This window comes from Acinonyx jubatus, chromosome B2, assembly GCF_027475565.1.
Source record: "Acinonyx jubatus isolate Ajub_Pintada_27869175 chromosome B2, VMU_Ajub_asm_v1.0, whole genome shotgun sequence".
In the NCBI taxonomy this organism is placed as follows: Eukaryota; Metazoa; Chordata; class Mammalia; order Carnivora; family Felidae; genus Acinonyx; species Acinonyx jubatus.
In genome coordinates, this window is record NC_069385.1 from 49,048,051 (window position 1) to 49,071,327 (window position 23,277).

Sequence of the window (23,277 nt, forward strand, 5' to 3'; positions counted from 1 at the left end):
CAGCCAGTGGGAAGGAAACCTAACCTGAATGCTGCAGTGGATCCAAAGTTATGGCAGTTTGAGGCTAGGTTCCCTGCAGCAGTTATTCTGGAAGACAGAGTTGAAAAGGGTAGATACAATGGCCACTGAAGTGCCCAAGCATGTGACCTTAAATCCTCAGGATCCTCAGCAGGACGTTCCAAAAGTTATGGGCATTATTCCCTCTTTTCTCCACTCCCACCCCCAGCCCAACTCATGTCGATTCATTCTATTCCTAGACTCTCAGTCCCCTCAGAACAAGTTTAGGTAGAGAAGCTACACTTCTGGAGGCTCACTTTTTTTTTTTTTCATTGTTTGTTTTTATTTCCTAGCAAATAAAACCACTCCTTAAAAAAAAAAATCCCAATTCCACAAGCATTTCAGGAATGAAATTCCCAGCACTGTGTTAAATACAGAGGACACAAGATACCTTAGACACATCAATGGACCCATACCCTAGAAAGGTATGTACATATCAGCAGAAACTGTAATAATGTGATAGAAATAGATGAACAGACTGGACACTGAAGGGGACTGTCTTGACCAGCCTGGGCAAAGTCTGAGCAGAGTCTTCAAGGACAAATACAACTCACTCAGACAGAAAAAAATGCAGTCAGAGGCATGTCTAGGCAGAAGCCAGAAAGTATGAGGAATGGACTATAAGAAACGGGTTATTCCTGGAAGATAAAGGAAAGACTTAGATATAAGCAGGGTCCAGGTTTATGTTAGGGAACTTGTACTTGATGGTGTTAGCCATGGTCATAGGTGCATTTTACAAGTGTGGCAGATAAGAGGATAGGAATCCTGGGGAAAGATTCACTTACATTCAGAAGACTTGAGTTCTAATCTCAGCATCACAGCTCGCCACAGTTTAGGCCAGTCACGTGACTCCAGAAACAGAAGTTTCTGTTATTTATAAACTAGAAATAATGACACTTGGCCTGACCCCTATGGAGCTGTGGTGAGGATCAAACAAGTTGAGACAAGATTTTCTGAAAGTACTGTGCAAACTTTCAGCCCGTAAATATTAAGGGACTGTTATCACGTACTGCTCAGGAAATAACAGCACCTGGGAAAACCCACAGAGCGTGGTTTTGTAAGAAGTTGCTCAGCCCTCAAGGGAGAAAATGCCAGGCTCAACATTGGCCAAGAGGAACAGATCTGGGAAATTACAACATGAGGTAAAGCAAATGGGGTTTCTGTTTTGTTTCTGTAGATCAAGGTTTCTTAATTGTCATTTCTCATTGTTTACCGTTCCTCATCACGGGTGGTTCTGAAACGAGAGGAAGTTTGGTCAGGGACTACTAATGAGGCAGAGGAGGTGGTTCAAACTCACTTGTAATAAATTGAAACTGAACTACTTTAACGTGGAGAAGGTCGTAGGCTAGACATTGAGTATGTGAATGGACATTCTTATAAGGATGAAAATCAAGTTCAGCTTTACCAGAAAACTTTCCAACGTTCCAGGGGTACGATGAAATCCATGTCTTCTCATATTCCCAGGGACAAATAGTGTATATTATCAGATAAATCAGATTTTCCCTATCACTTCTCTTCTGGGAAAAAAAAAAAGTCCTTCTCTTATTAGTCCAGTTTTGTTGATGATTTAATTCTCAAGGAAAAAACTACTAAGAATATAATCAATATACTCAATGTTGGTGAGACCCAGAGGCCAGGCCTTATACACAGATTATCAATACACATATAAAGATATGGAAAATCTCCATGTAAAGACTCCCATTATAGAGACTATTCCTGGAATTGGATTGTTTTCTTAAAAGAGTTGTCTATTCCATGAAGGAAAAAAAAAACTTTAGAGGAATCGACAAGAATATTAGTGTGTGAATTTAGACAATTGGTTGATTCATATAAGGGATGTGCTGGCAAAAATGTTAATTACTTTCTCTTGAGTATTTCTATATTAGATTGACGTTTGCCATCCTAAACACAAACCAAATCAAACCAAACAAAAGACTGAGAGACTTTTTAAAATTATCCTATGTCCTCTGAGAGACATATGGACTTTTGGAAAAGAATTCCCCAAAGAAGAGGGTTGCTGATGTTAGATTTACTCAATATCAACACCAGCCACTTCTGGCTTTTTCTAAACTAAATTTTAGAGGGTGGGAAGCTAAAAACGACATTCCCCAAAAGCCCTCGGAGTTTCACTTTGAGTAGCAACCTGCTCTCTGTCATGCACAGGCAAGTATTCATTTTCTATTGCCGTGCAAGAAATTACACAGATTTAGTGGCTTAAAATAACATCATTTATTGACTCACAGTTTTTGGAGATCAGAAGTGTGGGCACGGGGTAGCTGGATCCTCAGCTCAGGGCTTCACAAGGCTGAAATCAAGATGTTGGCCAGGGCTAGACTTTCATCACGGTTCTCTTCCAAGCCCACGCCCTGGCCGTTGGCAGCATTCTAGTTGCCTGCAGTCTTAGGAGTGAGTGCTCTCCTGCTTGGGTCATTCACTGCCCAAAGAGGCTTCGTGTCCTCCTCTGTCCAGTGGCATTGTCTACAACATGGTGGTTTGGTCCGTCAACACCAACAGGATAGCGTCCCTGGCTTCAAATTCTTGACTTCTTTTAAGGGCTCATTTAATTAGGTCAGAACCACTCAGGATAACTCCCCTTTGACTAATTCACAGTCAGTTGACCAGACTTTCATTAGGTTTGCAAGATCCTTTTTTGTCATAGAACAGAACGTAATCACGCAAGTGATATCCCATTATCTTCACAAGTTCTTCTCACACTCAAGGAAAGGGTATTGGCACAATCAAGGAAAGGCAGATCAGGGAGCAGCAATCTTGAGGATTTTGCTCAGGTGTTTTTGCTTGAAAAACCAATGTGGTTGAGCATTTTTTTTCTGGCCAACTTTTTCCTGAATTTTCCTTGGTAGTATCCAAGACTGGTTCTTTGGTACTCCCATACAAGGCTTAAGCTAATCATTATAATAAGTCCTTTTCTGCTAGAACTAGCTATAGTGAGTACTTTTTTTTACCTGCAGCATAAAGCCTTAATTAATACAATAGGATCATAAAGGACCTCTTTATATCTCTATGAAATGTGTATAATTCTGCACTGCAGGAAGAACATTTCTACTTCTATAACTCGTTCAAACTATATCCTATAGAACACTTGCAATAGAGTCCAGGTTATGAACATTTTTTGGGGGGAAGAAATTGTTCAATAGTTCTGCCAGCTTGGGATTCACTGCACATTCTTAGAGCTCAGAATACTCATTAGCATATCAAAGACTCAGAGAGATCCTACAGAAAAAACAAACAAACAAAACAACAACTACAAAAACAAACCCAAACCCTAAAACTTTTCTGAATCCAAACAAGGATTTCCCAAACCAAGGCTCAGAAAACCTAAATTACCAAAGTTTATTAGTGGGTTAGTAGTAGAGTGAGGCTTAAAACTAAGTTATCTAGGCTTTCTAACTTCCAGAAATTTAAGCTTATTCCTTACTCCCTACATCCCTGAGAGGTAAGCTTCAATGAATACAAACAGCCACATGAGAAAGTTAAAAAATATAGTTCCAACAGACATGTCAATGATGTCTCCTTGGGACCTGTAGTGCCTCTTTGAGAAGCCTAGAATCCCCTTCATGTCTACTCATACACCACTCAGCACAGCTGACCTTCCAGAGAGTGGACCCAAGGAGGATGTTTCCCTTTATCCACACCATAGCATTTCCTGGGGGGTAAGGCCAAAGGCTCTTAGAACTCAGGAAAAAGGAGCTTGTGAAACTAAGTCTCCAGGACATTTTGATCACTGTAGCATAGTTATCTTGCATGCAGACATTTTGGGCTTAGGGCTGAATAGAAAATGAATCATTTAAAAATAAGTCCAAAATTAAAATGCAAAAAAAAAAAAAAGTATTAAGGTCATTATACAAGGCAATACAGATTGCGTATACAATAGAAACCGGATTCTTGGATCAGAGCACTTGCAAACACATGCCTCTCCTGCATTCCATAATGTAAATCACATCATGCACATCTGACCAAGAGAGAAGAGGTTCCAAGAGGTGCATATTTTCAGCATGAAAACAAGGAGCCATTAGTGTTACAAGCACAGCGTATGGTCCGCCTGCTGGCCTGACGCACCTTGGCATTTATTGTTCCCCAAGGCCACACAGTTACGCCTTGCAGAGGCCAGAGGTAGATGTGGAATTGCTGAAGCAGCTTCAGACGCTGAATCCCCATTTTGCTGTTCTTGGAAGGAACTAAGATGAAATAAAGAATCTTGTCTTCACTGCACTTTTCTTATTGGGAAATGATTTGCCCCACAGGGCAGAGGGGTGGAATCGCAAGTTGTTAGACTCTGTGCATTCTCCCCTGGGTGCTTCCCCCCAACCTCCCGACCTCACCTCATAAGCTGTTCCTCCTTTTTGTGGCAGCTGCCTTCCAGAAAGGACTGGTGTCCTGGTGAAAAGCACAAACCCAAGCCCAGCAAGCTATCCTCACAGCACTGCTTCATAGCCACTCAGACCCTTAAAAATGAGAGAAAGAAAGAAAGAAAGAAAGAAAGAAAGAAAAGAAGAAAGGAAGAAAGGAAGAAAGAAAAGGAAAGAAAGAAAGAAAGAAAGAAAGAAAGAAAGAAAGAAAGAAAGAAAGAAAGAAACCATTTGGTCATAAAGGGACTCAAACCACAGGGTATACCCACCACAATCCTATGGGAAAATTTCCACATCTGTGCATATTTTCTGGGGGTTGTGGGCTCTCCCGGAGCTCCAACTAAAGCATGACTGGGGCAGCACCCAGTGAAAGGCTCTGGGCTTTGTGGGCTTGCATTTGTGGTGCTGGAGGCATGAGGAAAAGGTAACTCAGGATTTTTTTTTAATGGTCTAAAGCAGTTTCATTCATTCTTACGTGCCTGGTGTTCAATTGACATCCTTTGGTCTACTTGGTTCCACAGGTGAGCCCCTACCCAGTTGCTTACAAACCAAAACTCTAACAGTTCCAATGGAAATTGGCTGTGTGGGTACCTTTGAGGTCTACAGGAGGTTTGTTGCTTTTAAAAACCTTGCCACGCATGCATCTAAGGCATGGGATGCATTTCAGCTTCTAACTATATTGCCGGGATGTGCTTATGGAAGGGCAAAACACTTGGCAAAAACTACTTTCAAGCCCCAAATGTTGGTATGTCTGTTAATCGAGAAGTAAAATCAGGTTGTAAATAATAGGTTCCTCTGTCATTCACCCTCAGCCTATATTTAGTCTATAATTAATAAGATGCTATGAATATTTTAAGCAGAAATATTTAAAATATGATCACTCTCCATGCTTTGTTAGATTATATACAATGAGGACAGAGTTGTCCGGTAACAGAGAACACACACACTAGGTGTGGTTGGGTGCACAGACACACGTTTTTCTAATTTAGCAATGGGATAAAATATTTACATCAAGAATATCCAGAAAATTCTGGCTGTACAAGTTGGTTGTTGTCTGTATAATGCTTCTGTCTATCAGTATTGCACAAAATGTCTCCAGTAAGTGTCTGATATGATACCTGCTTCCCATGCTAGTATGATGTGAGACTTCACCGTATTTGAAGCTCATTAGCTAGAATGATCTTTATTGTAAGAAAAATGGCTTCACATCTTCCTGGGAATTATTGATGCTGAAGTTATATTTTATTTTATTATTTTTTTAACTGTTTATTTTTGAGAGAGAGAGAGAGAGCGAGCAGGGGAGGGGCAGAGAGAGAGGGAGACACAGAAACTGAAGCAGGCCCCAGGCTCTGACCTGTCAGCACTGAGCCCGAGGCGGGGCTCGAACTCACCAACTGTGAGATCATGACCTGAGCCAAAATCAGACGCTTACCTGACTGAACCACCCAGGTGCCCCATTAAATTTATGTTTCAAAACTCTGCTTTGAGACAGTAAGGTTTCCAGGCTTGAGGTGGTGCAGGATGACCATATTTCCATTCCTCCTCTTTCTCTGATCTAATGGCCTGAATTTGTTTCAATCTACCAAAACCAAAATAAAATTGCCTCCTTTACAATTCTCGATTTCTCTTGATCTGCGGAACCAAAGGAAGATTGGTTGGGGGTTCCCAGTGGAATGAATAGGTGTTTTCCCCATCACTGCTGCACATCAGGGATTTCAGTTCAAACTCCAGGAAAGAGACAAGAGGTGTTGAGAGTATGGAGAAATTTCCCCAATTAATTTTCTTCTTTGATCAGGCTGTAACTTTAAAGGACCGCTTCCTGGTCCAAAGCAGGGATGACTGCTAAGCATTTCAGGTGAGTGTACAAACAATTTTATGTGATCCAGTAATGGACATATTTTTGATAAGCGAATGGGGAGAGCTGATATCCCCATTTCAGAGGAGCCGGCAGTGGGCTGGAGAGAGCTGGTTAGGAGGAACTTTCAGGAAAATACTCAAAGTGTGCTGATAACTGCCAGTAGGTGCCTTGGGCCTGTACTTTGGACTCTTCACTGCCAGTCTAACAGGTGAGGCCCCAGATGCAAATATTTGGTTTGACCCTTTCTTACTGTCAACACTGCGGCCCTTAGCATGATGTAAAGTGTAGAATTTATGGCTGTTTGCACAGACACTACCAAAATAATTGTAAATTCTACTTTCTTGTTATTTTTGAAAGATTACTAGCCTCGCTGCTATTTTGGGGAGGGGGTTTGGTGAAGGTAGGTGAGTAGAGGGTTAAACAATGAGAAATGTCAACAGTACAAATGGATTCCGGGGCTCAGCATTAAATTCAGACACCAAGTTAGAGCACAGAACAGTCACTCAATGAATCCAAAGTTCATATCAGCACAGGAAAGGCAATAAATAATCAACCTAATCGGATGAACATTAAAGCTAACCTCCATGCCAGGCAAATTGTTCCTTTCCTTTAATTTTTGTCCGTGCGCATACGTCATGGCTTTTGACACCCTTCCTTGTTGAATTTTAATGAATCCCGTCTTATATTAACTCTTTTTAAAAAGCGAAAACATTTTTCCCCCCTGTCTGTGTAGATCTTGCCTCTCCCTATGGATGTGAAACATCATCAAGGTAGGCACGCTTGGTGTGATGGCACAGGGCAGCAAGCAGAAAGATGTGTGGGAAAAAGCAGAAGGAGTGTGGGACCAGGCCAGCTGTTTCCAGATGCTGGTTCTTTCACTTACTACTAGTGAAGATATGGGCAAGTTAATTAACCTCTCTGAGTCTCTGTTTCTCCTTCTCTCAGACATAGTATCTCTTGCTTTAGGTATTAAATAAGATAGCGAATATAAAGGCCACAGCCCACACCTAGTTCCTTAAGATACTCTTTCCTTCTCTCACATTTCTTTGATGTCCCCTCCCTTTCGAACTCTCTGCTTGTACTTAGTTCATAATAGATTTGAGGCACATTAGTTAAATATAGTAAAAACATGTATGCTTTTTGAGAGTGGATTGCAAGACATAGGAATTATCTAGTATCAGTTTGGAAAGACTCAGTCCTTACAGAGCCCACCTGCCTTCCCCTGGATCAGGAGGTTGCTATTTTGTGCTGAACGCTCCTCCAGGAGTCCCCTTAGCCCCGCTTTGCCTATGCAAACACAGCCTTAAGGTTCTAGCCACATGAGTATATTTAAAAAAACTTTTTTTAATGTTGATTTAGTTTTGAGGCACAGAGAGACAAAGCATGAGCAGGGGAGGGTCAGAGAGAGAGGGAGACACAGAATCCGAAGCAGGCTCCGGGCTCTGAGCTGTCAGCACAGAGCTTGACGGGGCTCAAACTCACAAACCTGGAGATCATGACCTGAGCCGAAGCTGGACATCCAACCGGCTGAGCCACCCAGGCGCCCCAAACCTGGTTCTAGATTTAAACATATCCATGTGGAGACGCCTGGGTGGCTCAGTCAGTTGAGCGTCCGACTTCAGCTCAGGTCACGATCTTGTGGTCTGTGCATTCGAGCCCCGCGTTGGGCTCTGTGCCGACAGCTCGGAGCCTGGAGCCTGCTTCCGATCCTGTGTCTCCCTCTCTCTGCCCCTCCCCCACTCTCACTTTGTCTCACTCTCTCAAAAATAAATCAATGTAGAAAAAATTAAAAATAAATCTGGAAATAGGTTTGTTGTGACGCAGTGGCAAGGTGGGCAGTGGAGAAAGAAGATAAAGTAGGGAAAATCTGACAAAACCTCCATATGAGGGAAAATAGAGAAAAGCCCCAAAACAAACACATAAACAAAATAAAACAAACACGGAATTAAAAACCTTTGAAACCACAAAATTCGAATGAAGCAGTGCGATTCTTGTAGCACAGAAGCAGCGAGGTGGAAGACTTGTGTGGACACGATCAAGACTAGCGTATACCGAGGTGTTGAAGAATTATCTGCAAGTGTAGATTCCCCAGGGAGTTAGAGAGCTGGCAGATAGGATAGAAAGTTTACTAGAAATTCATCAATTCTGCAGGCTACTTGGGAGCTTGCCTAGACTATAAGGTAAGAAAAAAAAACGGGCAAGGATTTTGTGTATCATTTGGATTCGGTGTGTGTAACATTAGGACCCGATGTATTCTGGAAATCATGGACTGAGCTGTGCCCCTTAGAAGAGAATATATCAGAAGTAATATTTGATTAATGGTTTGGGGAGGTGTAAGTTTTATTATACTCCCATGTCTATTCCTGTACACCTGAAATTGATTTAAAAAACCTATTCAAGTTTCCAAGTTCAAAAAAGTTATTCAAAGTGTGGGAAGGATGGGGCGCCTGGGTGGCTCAGTCGGTTAACCATCTGACTTCAGCTCAGGTCACGATGTCATGTTTTGTGAGTTCGAGCCCCACATTGGGCTCTCTACTATTAGCACAGAGCCTGCTTCAGATCCCATCTCCCTCACTCTCTGCCCCTCACCTACTTTCTCTCTCTCTCTCTCTCTAAAAAAACAAATAAACGTTAAAAATATAATAAAGTGCAAAAAGGCAAACAGAAAAGGTGGACTTAGAGATCCACATTGAAGGATAGCCATGGGCTTCATTCCTGGGCTTGCTTGATATTCGGGAATTGGGAGCATTTAAAGATAGCACTTATACCTGGATTGGCCTGAAATGCACCCCAGCCTGATTCTGCAGGGAGGTGAGTGGCTGTGCATACAAGTGTCAAACCAGAAAAACATTTTTCCTGCCTAGAAAGTGGATTCTGATTGTGTTATGAAAATGACTACCATAGGCACAGACTCCAACCAACAAGTGAAAATTTAATTATGGACTTAACAAACTGTTTTGAATATTTAAAGGCCAGGCATTAAAAATCGTGTAGAATCATTGAGAAACCATAGCTGCCTATCCAGGGTGTACCATGTGCTAACAAGAAAAAGAAAAAAAAAATAGCTCTCAGTTGTTTTCACAGTAATTTGGGAAATAAAATTAAAGTAAAAAGTCGATGCCCATGGTTTACGTTTGTTTTTTCTTCCTGTGTCTCTAACTTTTATCTTAAATCTAACAAATGACTAAATGGGTTTGTCCAGAGGCAATGACAAAGTGGGGAGTGAGAAGGAAGTGTAGAAAAGCTGGCAAAGAATCAGCAAAAGGGAAAACAAAGAGGAAAGTCGTGATGAACAACCTGAACCACACACAGTTAAAGCAATAAAAGTGCATCCACGTTGTTGTGAGTATTGAAATACCGATGAAATCAAAGTTGTGGGCTTAACTTGTTTGCTTAAGCATGGACATCAGTTAAGGTGAAAATGAGTTGACAAGCTCTCTGAACTCTAGCTGAATCCTTAATTTTATTTCACTTCCGGCTCTTCTTTAGTTTAATAAATATTAATTGAACACCTGCTGGGTCCCCGGCGTAGCCCCAAACTGCCCTCACGTAAGCAACGGAAGAATTACAGTGTGGGTGGGAAGATGACAAGGAACCAGACACTTTGGCTACAATAAAATAGGATTCTGTAAGATAAAAACACAGAACCGAATAATTGCTAATTAAAATAAAAAAATTCTTGTTTAAATCCAATTTAAGAGACGTAAATGACCACATACAGGATGAATGCGGATTCTGGAAAGAGCTAAAGATGGTTGTGAGTCTTGAAGGACTCTACCCTTGGCAACCGAGGAAATTATTTGGAAAAGACTCATTATGTATAAAATACGGGCACTAAAAACACATGCATCATATAGTAATTCTGAAGCTCAACCACTGCTACATATTAATTACCATTATTATATTCAGATATTAGTTACTGAACGAATACTATTTTGCCATATTTACACAAAACCATAGCAAATAATTAGATCCAAGGAGATCGTAGAATGCTTTAACTTTAAATACTGTGGTTTTATGAAATGAATGCTTAGTCTTCCAAAATATCCAGATGTTTGGCTTTTGCAGGAAAGATTACTGCTTGTGTTTTTCTCTTTTCATTCAGATGCTTTGACATTATATGGACTCTAGTGTTTTTGTTGTCAAGATGTGATTAGAACCTTCTAAATTACCGTCTGTGGTGCTCAGTGTTATTTATGCCCACATTAGATCTGACATCACACATTTAATGGCCACTTCATAGTGTTTACAATTTTTGTATTGTATAAAATTTGATGCTGGAGCCTTTATCACAGATGTGTTCAATAAGAAAAAGCTTACGAGAAATTCTCATCCATATTATTAGTCATGTCCCATCAATGCGCTTCTTCCTGATACAGTTCATCTCTGTCTCCTTCAGGCTGTACAGTTAAAACGCCTTTGGCAAGGTCATTGCCATGCTGATTTCATTAAGAATTAGGCATTATGGAGTCTGGCCCTGTACTCAGAGTCACTCATCACCTCCTGTCACAGCTCATGGACATGCCTTTGCCTCCCCCAAGTACCTCCAGGTATGGTTGGGTCTTTCCTGGGTCAACTGACCCCATCTCAAGGGCCTCCCCCAACACTCTCACAAGCCCCAGTGAGGCCCAACATTTTTGCTTTCTACTTTTCTATCTGAGCGGCCTCAGATCAGTCTTTATTTCCAAGACTTTATCATTTAGTGTTGTTTCTCAGGTTCTGTAGGAAATACACCCATTATCTCCCAAATTTGTTAACTTGATTTCATTCTCCCCAATGTCTTACCAACTCATTTTGTCTGAGAAAAAGCATTTGTAGTCTTCTTTGTCCCTTTGGTCTGACTCATCAGTGGAATCTCCCTGTCTTTCCTTTCCTCAGTGTTAGCCCTAGTGTAAGCCCACCAGGAATTTTCATAACTTCTTGTGGACTCCGAGGTTTACAAAAAGTATCAGGCTTTACTTCCTCACTTCAGTGATCACTGAACTAACCCAACAAAGAACTCAAATTTTGAATGAATGGTTTCTTAACCAAAGAATGAATGATGCTATTTGCCCTTCAGAGAACTTATTCACCAGTTTCCCCCAGTGTCTCCTCCGTTCAGATCAATAGCCCTCCAAACAGTTTCCTCTTTTCATCTTCCTCCTCTGCTACATCCCCACCACCAAATTTTCAGTCCTCTTAGCACTTTCCTTAGTCATGGGACCCTTCCCAAAGGTCACACTAAGAGGTTAATAGTGTTTCGGTGGGTTTCTCGGCCAAAGAGTCTTTAAAAAAACAACTGTACACTTTTTTAAATGGGAGGAGAAGTGAGGACCTTTCTTTAAAAATTTTTTAAAATATTTATTCATTTTTGAGAGACAGAGAGACAGAGAGAGAGAGAGAGAGAGTGGGAGAGGGGCAAAGAGAGAGGGAGACACAGAATCCGAAGCAGGTTCCAGGCTCCGAGCTGTCAGCACAGAGCCTAATGTGGGGCTCGAACCCACAAACTGTGAGATCATGACCTGAACTGAAGTTGGACGCTTAACTGCCTGAGCCATCCAGGCTCCCCCAGAGAAGTAAAGACCTTTAAATGAGAACTGAAGTGAATGACCAATACTCTCCTTTTTTTTTTTTTTTTTTGAGTGTTGTTTAAAAGTGTTTATTTATTTATTTGTTTATTTGAGAGAGAGAGAGCACGAGTGGGGGAGGTACAGAGAGAGAGAGGGAGACACAGAATCAGAAACAGCCTCCGGTCTCTGAGCCGTCAGCCCAGAACCCGACGCGGGGCTCGAACTCCACAACGGCAAGATCATGACCTGAGCTGAAGCCTGACACTTGACTGACTGAGCCCCCCAGGTTCCCCAATGCTCTCCTTTTAAGTAGGAGAATTTTGTGCAGGGAGGCATCTAGACGGGGAATGCGTGTAAGGGTATTAGTGCTTTCCTATGTGCATCCAATCTCCTGCACCCAGTGCCATATTGTTTTTATTGGCACAGGTATTTCCTCTGTGCTTCTGACAGCACTTTTCACCTGAAGACTCAAGTAATCACCATGCCCCAAGCAGGGGGAATCATCGTCTCTGTTCAGCCCTATCTCTCCTCGTAGCACTCCCTAAAGATCTGTTTTTGGGTTTTGTGGACAGAGCCCTTGACCCTGCATTGCATAATTGGCCTGGAGGGAGAGATGTTCTCTCCCCTTCACATAACCTTGTCCTCTTCTGGTGAAACAGCTTTGTGAGATTACACACACTTGAGGGAGAACAACATTACTGAGGAGACAATATTTAGTTGTTCCCTCAAAATCCAATGGGCAGTGATCCAAACACATTTGGGGAAATAGAAGTAACTTGTTACAAGCCAGCCAACCAGTGGTCTAAATTCTTTCACTTGATGATTTGGTTATGAGTACTTAGTTCAATTGCCTTGAGACCAATCATGTTATTAATGGGCTGTTTAGGATTTTAACAAGATTATTTAGAGGCTCAAAACCTTTCTGAGCTCATTTACCAGATGAGTTCTATCGTGATGGGCAAACTGTAAGGTCAGTGATCCCAAAGTAAGGTGCACATATCCCTTGATTTATTGAGGTATGGGGGGGGGGGGAGAAATAATTAAAATAAATAAATAAACGTGTCTTCAAATATCATCTTAAATATCATTTGTAAATATTCTTTTTTGTGAATGCTTTAATTATTCATAATATATCAGTTGGCATCACAGTTTTGTAATCATAGGTAAAACATATATTGGGGCACATGCTTAATTTATTTTAACTGATAAGGAGGGGGGATCAAATAAGGTGAAAGCCTACTGATTAGGTAGCATCTTGCCTATAATACCCAGCCCCTCCAATGCCCGCCTTGTACAATGATGGGTTCTGTAACACACTATCTCTCATGTAAGCAACATACCACAGAAAATCTGAAGTTTTCCTCTGAATCCCAACCACCTGGAGAGTCTAGTATTAGTTTAGATAAAGTTAATGGCAGCTCTTGAAAAAAAAAAAAAAAAACAACACATTTATTTTTAGGCCAGAGCACTTGCCTTTTTGCATAATCCTTCAGCATCGTAGCAGTCGGACATCCCTCCTGGGTACAGCTGCAAGTGCTCACAAGTAGGGGTTAGAGAAAGCCAGAAGAAGGGAAGTCAGGGACAGGAGCTTGTTCGGACCACCTGTGGTCCAACCTCTCTGGGAGAGAAAAATTGGAGCCTGTTTTCCTCTGGACATCAGAAGAGAGAGGACCCCTGTGACGGAGAAGGTTGCCTGCTTTGAATTGGCCAGAGAGGGTGTTAAAGGCACAATTCCTGCTTGTCTGTTTCTCCAGAAGTTTGGTAACTAAGGGACTCCAGGTGGAGGGAAGGAAAGAAATAGAAGTTGTGTTTTTCCCCCTCCCGCTGCGTCAGCCTGCTTCAGCCTGCAGAGGAAAGCACACCCCAGCTTTGAAAACCTGTGTGTCTGTTTTCAAATGCAAGGAGGGCTGTGTCACTGCCCTGTCACAGCTCCACACGCAGCATTCTCACCCAGGCCTAGGTGGCCCTGGGCAGCCCCTGCAGACGTGCTCCCCGTGGCTGCCTGATGCTAAGTGCCTGCCTGAGCCTCAGTGCTTTAAATCACATGGTACACAGTCTTGGATGGGTTGCTCATTCTTCCTAATGGTAAGTGGGGCAATGATACCTCCCCACAGTGTTGGGTATTTTGTGTGCCATATAATTTAAGCATTATAGGTGCTAATTCTCTTTCCTAATTTTTATCCCCTCTCCTGGTCACTTTAACCTACCACCTGCACAGCGTCCCTTGACTACCTCTCTTCCCATTAGGATCTTACCATTTTGGGCATCACTGATCCGGACACTTTCTGTGCGTCCCTTTCCATGTAAATCCCCCCCACTCCCCGCCCCCCGCCCTTAGATTTTTTTTTTTTCCTCACCAGTGTTTTACCAAGAATTGCTCATGAAGCACTAGTTGTACAGGATTAACAGGCGTCACATGAAAAATAAAAAGGGGAGGGGGCATGGCTCTGAGGCCTTCAGGAACTTTGGGATATGTTAGATCTGACCAAGGTGCTGTGTTTCTCCAACAAGGTGGGTGGGGTACGGAAGACATCGCTCTGCAGAGTTGCCCGAACTCTTTACTCTGGAGCATAAAACCTTCCCTCTCCAGGGTAGCTCATGGGTCTGGAGTTCTGTGGTGCACACTTGAAGAAATATTATTCTATACTTATGCTACTGGCATTAGAAAGAGGCTTCCAGTCTCTCAGTTTTTCCCACCCGAAGACCTACTGTTTCTTGACATCAGTTGAAGACTAGTTAACTCTAGTTTCATTTCATTATTCCAACATAAGTTCCTTAATCACAAACCACCAACATAAGACCATATCCAACACCCCCTCCTTGGACTAGGAGAATCTGAAACAAATCTTCCCCTCTGCGTCATCCCCGCATCGCGCTTCTACTTTTGCTACCTGTAAGATACTAATTAAAGAAAGTAGAGAACAATACTCAGGGTAGATAAGAGATCAATTTTCCTATCGCCTTTCATTAAGTTCCTAGGATTTTATATCTGCAGTAGGTGATTTTAACTTTCTATGCTTTTGATCACAAAATAGCTCTTTGTTCAAGCCAAACATTTTTAAAAACATCAAAGACCGTGCAGAAAAATATAACAGTAAGTGTATTTACAGTAGATATGCCATAGCTTATAGCAACAAAGGGAGAAAGTATAGCACAATATTTGCTGAAACCACAGGGAGTGTGTTTGTGGTGTCTGTCTCTCACGTACTTCTAGAATACGAACGCTGGTGTTGAGCAACTTAACCCCTTCTTTGCAAAGTTTGCTGGTGTTTCCGGATGAGGAGGATGTCTGTTACTCAAGCATTAATTAGCAAGCTGGTTGCCTGTCAGGACAAGCCCAGGGGTGGCGTTATTTGCATTTTGCTGATCAATGCCTCTTTGGGGCTGTAAAGATTCAGACCCAAGGAATGACTCAGAAAGCCAAGGGCCCATGTCGTGTTAGTCTGGTCTTGGCCACACAGCCGACCCACTTTGCCCTGAAACTCACCTAGCTTTCAGTTTTCCTCTCTTACCGTGTCATAGGTGAAACTGTTGGCAATTCAGAGTCCTCACCCCAGCTTCTCAGTCTTTCTACCTTTAGTTCTCTTGCTTGATCAGGGGCCGAGGACAACTCCATAATGAGTCATAGGCCCTACATCCTGGCAAATAATCATTTTCCCACAGTAAGTGATGATTTATGCTGGGAAGGGGCAAAAAATGTTGAGTGGTTTTTTTTTTTTTTTTTTTTTTTTTTTTTCCATCCAGCCTTTCTGCTAACAGAGGGTTGGCTAGGAATGTTCTGGTTCCATTTGCAAGGCCATCTAAAACACGTTTAAAAGCGTTTTTGCTTTTTAAGCATGGGCTCCCCACATGTATGTTATCCACAGAGAACTGGAATATGATAATCCCATCACATACTCTGTTAAAAAAGAAACGCAACTTTGAAATTTCCTTCTTTTGGCATGTGAGGACGAGGAACACCCCACAGCAGTTGAGAACTGGAGAGGCCCCCCACACGGCCCCATTTCATAGATGACATCACTGAGAGACTCAGAGAAGTTACATGAGTTGTCCATTTCCACAAAAAAGCCGGTTAGTGACAGACACACCAATGAGCGGATTTTAAACTACCATCTTACCTAAGATTAAGCTTACTTGTACCATGTCATAAGGGAAAATGTAGGTAGAAAGAAGATTGTGATTTGTACAGTGAGTCACCTGAATTAGTGGCAGAAGGGTCCAGGGGAAAAGCATGATCTCTGGTATCAGATGAGCCTCGGTTTGAATCCTGGCCCTGGAAATGCGTGATGTTGGCTAATTTCCTACTTACTTTCTCCGAGTGTGTTTTTTCATCTTTATAGATGAGAATGGAGATAGATAATCACGTCGGTTTCCCGATATCTACTGAATGGACAAGAGAGAATGCATGCAGAGCTCGAGGAGCGTAGTAGGCTGTCCATAAATGGAAGCTCTGGTGATTATTTAAGCCTGAGCTGTGTTTGCCCTTCCCCTCTGCTGTTCCCTTTCCAGGCTGCACTTGCTACAGAGTTCACCCTGTCTTAAAGCTCTGCCTTGTCAGACTCAGCGTGGCTCAGTTCGTTTTCTCAAGCCACTGCTGAATTTCTTTTCCTTTGTGATTTGCATCTGAGTTGTCTCATTTCCCTGAAACGCTGTCACAAGCCAGAAGGCTGTTGCAGAACATGATCTGAAACCTCACTGCTAAGGGAAAGTCCCTTCTGAAAGAAGCTTTCCTCCCCACACCCCCTTCTTGAATTTTTACACTTCTCTTTCACATCGCAGATGGACCTTCCCCTAATGTCCTGAGCGCAGTTTGAGTGCAGTGGGGAGGGGAGGGTCCGGACATCTTTTCTTCTGGCTTCTCCCTTGCCCCTGATTTTGTCACTGTGCCTCCAATTCCTTCAGGTTCCCCCAAAGGCCTTTGTTGTTGTTTTTCTTCTTTTTGGTCTCTCTGTGTCACCTGTCGCCTCTCACTAGAGCCAACTCTCAAAACCTCCAATGGAAATTTAGAGGCTTCTGTGGTTCATAGGGGGTTATTGAGGCTCTGCATTTTCTGTGTCCTCACTTCCTTTATAGCTCACAGGGATTTCCTAAGAAGCCTCTTTCTTCTCTGCCCAGTAACTTGGGCTGGCTCCCCTGCCCCACACGCTGGGAGGGAATTGCCAGTTAGGGGCATAGGCACTCTTTTTTTTTAAACATAGCTTCAGAAATATACAACTTGGAGCACCTGGGTGGCTCGTTTGGTGTCTCAAGTGTCCAACTCTTGATTTTGGAGCTGATAGCATGGAGCCTGCTTGGCTTTCTTTCTCTCCTCTCTCTTTCTCTCCCTCCCCCTGCTTGTGCCCCACCCCCCTCTCTCTCAAAAAAAGAAAAGAAAAAAAAAAAGAAAAGAAAAGAAAAAAGAAAAAGAAAGAAAGAAAGAAAAAAGAAATGCATACCTTATGTTCATTCAGCTCTTCAAAGAAAAAAAAATCTCTCCAGTTATTCCCGCAACATTTTTCTTTATTTTAAATACTACGTACATATGATGATGAAATGTAGTCCATTTAATCAAATGGACTCACCCTTTTAACCCAAACGTGTGTGTGTGTGTGTGTGTGTGTGTGTATTTTCTCCCCAGTGGCCTCCTTTCTAGATATTTTGTCACCAAGGAATTTTTGCACTTGAGGATATGTTGCAACGCCAGTGAACTATCTGCAAAAATTTTTTTAAAATAGCAATTTGTGCTAACATTAAAAAAATACTTCAAATAACGTTAAACATCATACATGAATTTTTCAAAAAGAGAAAATATAGCTCCAGACTGATTTCATTTTCAAATATTAAATTTCTTTCTTTCTTTTTTATTCATTTACTATACATGTGTTATGATTGCTTAGGGTAGCCTTTAAAAATTTGTGCCATAAAAGTGCAACTCGATGTTGCCTCAAATTTTTTGCAGTGGGCCTGCCCACTTCTTTGACTTTATGTGCACTCCCCTCTCAGACCTACAATGTACTGAGTTAGGATGAAGTTAACATTCTCTTGCCCTGGGGATTGGTGCCCAGTGAGACCCTGGGATCAAACTCCCTTTTGGTCGTTTCTCTTCCTTTCGAGAGTGACAGAGAAAGATTCCAGAGAAACAGAGAAATCTGTATTTCATTCATTTCACAAGTGTGGATAGAGTGCCCAGTGAGTATTGAGTATAACTATGTTGATTGGGACAAAATTTGTACAATAATTCTGGCATGTTGAAAATGTGAGTGAAAACCATGAATGAAACTTACATGTTGGTTTTGTGATTCTGCAAGTGGCTCAGGGCCAATCAGAATAGAAAAATAATCTCTGCTGTTATGCTTTGGAAAAAGGGAGGAAGAGAATGTGGAGGTCACACAATAAAATGAGAAGGCATTGTAGGCCATAGGCTGATGGTGGGATCGAATTTGGATTTGGAGGTGAGTAAAATAATGGACCCCCAAAATAAGACAGCTAACTCAATAACCAAAGAATCGAGAGCTTAGTATCTGGGAGCAGTAAACCAGTGGCTTTGTTCGTATGTAAGGAGTGTTTATTTATTTATAATATAATTTATTGTCAAATTGGCTAACATACAGCGTGTAAAAAGTGCTCTTGGTTTTGGGGGTAGATTCCCATGGTTCATCGCTTACATGCAACACCCAGTGCTCATCCCAACAAATGCCCTTGTAAGGCGTGTTTAAACTGAATTAGCCAGGAAGATTCTCATGAAGAAGAAAGAGAGAAAGACAATTCTAACCGGTTTTCCCAAAAACTAAAATTTATTCTTTATGTAACTAAAAAGTCCCAGGCTGGATTTGGCTTTAGCTTTAAATGAAGGAAGGTGTTCCAACAAAAGTTGCTGTAATTTTGTCTTTTCCAGATTTCTGCTTAGTTTTCTTCCTTGTTGGCTTCCATCTCATGGAGGCTTCTCCACGTGGAGGCAGGGATGGTCAGTAGCAGCTGTGGCTTATGTTCTGTAAGTTTTGTAGCCCTGATGGAAAGTGGGTGCCTTTTAAACATTCGGATTGGAACAGCTTGGGTCACAGGCCCACTGCTGGAGCCGGGTGGTGAGATTAGCCCCATCCAAATCGTACGGACTAAAAATGGTAAAGTTGTACTTTTTCCAAGGGAAAGAATGGGGCCTGTTATCAAGAGAGTGATGCCAGGCAAAAAACACCAAGAATGACCACTACTCGGATTCCGAGTCTTTGATGCAAACTTCTATTTCTAGAAAATTTTTCTTAAGCACTTATGAACACAATACAATTCTGCTTAGGATTTCAGAAGGTCACAGAACTCCTGAAGTTAAATATCTGTGCCTTAGATTTCCACAGGCCCCAGCTTAAAAAACTGTCATCCACACTGTGAAATAACTGAGGGCAAACACCATCACTTTTTGGACAGGGTTATCTCTCGCACTTGTAGAGAGCCTTGTACGTATTGAATACTTTGAAGGACTCAATCAGTGAATCACTCAGTGAAGCAATCAATCAAATAGCACTTTTTCGTGATCTGCTGTGCTGTGGTATGCTATGTGTTTTATATAAGTTATCCTCATTCGTTTTTCTAACATTATTTTATGGACGAGGAAACTGAAGCTAAGCCAGGAATAAAGCAAGCTGGAATTGACAAGCATGAAAGGAGATCTGAAATTCAAGGGAAAAAAGCCTACCTCAGCAGGGTATTGGTCTGAGATGTCAAGAAATGTTGTGGGATTCACTGTTATGGCTCAGCTGGTCCTAGTTTCCAGCCACAGCCCTGGGGGCCACCACCTCTGAAGCCTTCCCAGGCCACTATGTGTCGGATGACCCCTGGGTACCACTTGTCTGTGGCCAAAAAGTTCTTGCTATTTTTTCTTTCTGGTAGCTTCCTAAAATAACACTTGGGTCTTTCATATTTTTAGCTTTCACTTCAGAACCTGCAGTCAAACTCAAAGTTTTTTGTTTTTGTTGCAGTTGAGATTTGTTTGCAATCCAATTATTAGATGCATTCAGTGCATATTTAGGAAACCCATCGATAATTGTTCCTATGAGGTCATACTCACTCATCATTGGAAGATCCTGGAGTCATCAATGTTGTTTTTCGAGAAGAATGCTATAAACCACAGGTCAGCCGTTAGAGTGCCAGCACATTGGACAGCCCATAACAGTGAATTTCCTCAACCTGTGAGTGCTGGATCAGCAGAGGAAAATACTGGAAAAAATTACCATGGGGTCCCAAAGTTTGGTGGATTTGGGAGGTCATGCATTTGGGGAGGGATTTTTGCTTTTTATTATTATTATTATTTTTAACCTCAGGGCCCATGTGAACTGGGGACTCTGAAGGCACCAACAGAACAGAAATAGAGGGAGTTGTCCCACTCAGACACCAAGCTGAGAAGAATGACATAATGGGCTCCATCTTTCAGCAACTTGTGTCATATGAGAAGGAGTGAATGACAACTGATAAGCAAGGTTCAGCAAGGAGACTTATAGCTTATATTCTACTTAGTTACTAGTGAGTTGAGTCCATGTATATGTATCAAATGCTAATATATGTATGTATAATATATGTTTATATAAATAGTCACAGACTTAAAGCATTTTTCATATTGCTAAAGACTTACTCCTCAGTGCCAGTATGAGGAGATATTTTACCTCCTTTCCCATTAATTTTGATCAGCTTGGATGAAGCTTCTTTCATTCAAAAAGGCATTGCCTTTTTCTCTCTCTCGGTGTAGCTTTATTAATCATATTGTTTGGGCTCTTGATAAAGGAAATAGGATACAGTGTACGTTTGCACTAACCATTCATTTCTTCAGCAAGGATTTCTATTTAAGACATTGTGCTAAGCAAGGGTGAGAAGGGACACAGAATGGTGATGAAGCAAAATGGGACAGGTGATTGAAAAATGCTCACTGTGAATGTTACCCGATGTGGCAAAAGGGTCTTCCCAGATATGTTTAAATTAAGGATCCTGAGATGGGGGGATTATTCTGGATTATCCTTGTAAGCCCAATGTAATCACAGGGTTCTTATCAGAAGGAGAGAGGAGATCAGAGTGAATGGTAGGAAATGTGAGGATGAGAAACAAGGTTGAAGTGATGCTCTTTGAAAATGGGGCCCCAAGCCAAGGGATACAGGCAACATTAGAAGTTAAAAAAGCCAAGGATACAGACCTCCCTCTGGAGCCTCCAGAAGGAACACAGCCCTGCTAACACTTTGATTTAGACTTGTGCTCTCGAGGAATGCAAACTGGTGCAGCTGCTCTGGAAAACAGTGTGGAGGTTCCTCAAAGAATTAAAAATAGATCTACCCTATGACCCAGCAATAGCACTGCTAGAAATTTACCCAAGGGTTACAGGAGTGCTGATGCATAGGGGCACTCGTACCCCAATGTTTATAGCAGCACTCTCAACAATAGTCAAATTATGGAAAGAGCCTAAATGTCCATCAACTGACAAATGGATAAAGAAGATGTGGTTTATATATACCATGGAATACTACTTGGCAATGAGAAAGAATGAAATCTGGCCATTTGTAGCAACATGGATGGAACTGGAGAGTGTTATGCTAAGTGAAGTAAGTCAGGCAGAGAAAGACAGATATGATATGTTTTCACTCATATGTGGATCCTGAGAAACTTAACAGAAGACTAGGGGGGAGGGGAAGGGGGGAAAAAGTTACAGAGAGGGAAGGAGGCAAACCATAAGAGACTCTTAAATACTGAGAACAAACTGAGGGTTGATGGGGGTCGGGGGGAGGGGAAAGTGGGTGATGGGCATTGAGGAGCGCACCTGTTGGGATGAGCACTGGGTGGTGTATGGAAACCAATTTGACAATAGAGAGTTGTGCTCTCTAGAATGGTAAAAGAATATGTTGCATTGTTTTAAATCACTATATTTGTTATTGCAGCAATAGGAAACCAATACACCACTTAGATTCACTGAGAGAAAATTCCAGTAGACATTTAATCCAGTATATATTTTTTAGATGTTTATTCATTTATTTTGAAAGAGAAGGGTGCCTGGGTGGCTCAGTCAGTTAGCATCCGACCTTGCTCAGGTTATGATCTTGCAGTTTGTTGAGTTCGAGTCCCCCGTTGGGCTCTGTGCTGACAGTTTGGAGCCTGGAGCCTGCTTTGATTCTGTGTCTCCCTCTCTCTGTGTTCCTCCCCTGCTCGCGCTCTGTCTCTCCCTCTCTCTCTCAAAAATAAATAAAGATTAAAAAAAGAAAAAAAAAGAAAAGAAAGAGAGGGAACATGATCATGTGAAGGGCTAAGGGAGAAGGAGAAAGAGAATCCCAAGCAGGCTCCACATTGTCAGCACAGATCCCGATGTGGGGCTTGATCTCAAGAACTGTGAGATCACAATCTGAGCCAAAACCAAGAAGACACTTAACTGATTGAGCCATTAAATGTAAATATACATTTAATCCAGTATATTAATGTGTGAAATTTTGTGTCTATACTATATGTGTGTATATATATATATACACATACATACATATATGGTAAATTCAATCAACTGCTTCTCTAGGTGCCAGCAGACAATATATTCTTATTAGTTTTCTTAAAAAAAAAAGAAAAAGAAAAAAGAAAAATTCTGTAGCATTCTAAGTTTAGTAACAAATTAGAAGAGAGAATGGACAGGTTGGTGAAGACATGCTTAGGGAATCAGGGGAGTTTGGTATGGAAGGGCCTGATGGTCTCTGTATTGGTTAGAAAGTCTAGGCCATGTTGTGGTAACAAACATCCCTAAATCTTAAAGCAACAGAAGTTTCTTTCTTATTCATGCTAAGTCTACTGCATGACTGGGTGACTCCTTAGGTTAACCTCCTTCCACATGATGAGTCAATGTCATGTCTTCATGTCAATATGGGCTTCCATGGTAGCCAAGTGAGGGCAGGAGAACACTGTAGGGTCTCACACAGCCATCACATGGTTCTGCTTGGAACGACACTCCTATCTCATTGGCCAAAGCAAGTCACATGACTACACCCAATTTCAAGGACACAAAAAGTATAATACTCACCCATTTGAAGAGAGGAAAGCTAGCAGTGCTGGTAAGCAGCACTTACATCTACTCCATGACCCCAGGTTTGTAGGTAGAGAAGAATTTTAAATAATTTTTGAATTTACATATATCTTTCCAGTTATGGTGATAACTCCCATGCTTAAGTCCAAGGTAGTATCTTCTTTCGTAAAAATGTTTGTAAGTCCTGAATTGTTTCATTACTGTTGCAGACCCAGGTTTCGGTTTAACAGTTAATGCTGAGAAAGTACTATGAATAATGAAGCAAACTGATTTTGAATACTATATTCTTTTATTCCAAGGGGCTTAACAAAACCACCTACAGAGAGCGAGACAAAATGAATACAAGTAAGCTAATAATAAAGACAGCCTGCTGAATTAAGTATTTAGCAACATTTGTAAAGAAATGGAGTCATATCTAATTATTTCATTGTTGCTTAC

General features: G+C 41.6%; 1 long non-coding RNA gene across 1 annotated transcript in view; it reads left to right on the plus strand.

Annotated features, from left to right (window-relative positions):
- Positions 1-745: 745 nt before the first annotated feature.
- Positions 746-23,277, plus strand: part of LOC128315542 (uncharacterized) — a 63,148-nt gene continuing 40,616 nt past the window's right edge. Inside the window, exon 1 of the long non-coding RNA XR_008298390.1 lies at positions 746-1,199. This is a non-coding gene — a long non-coding RNA (uncharacterized LOC128315542). The remainder of the gene's footprint in view (positions 1,200-23,277) is intronic.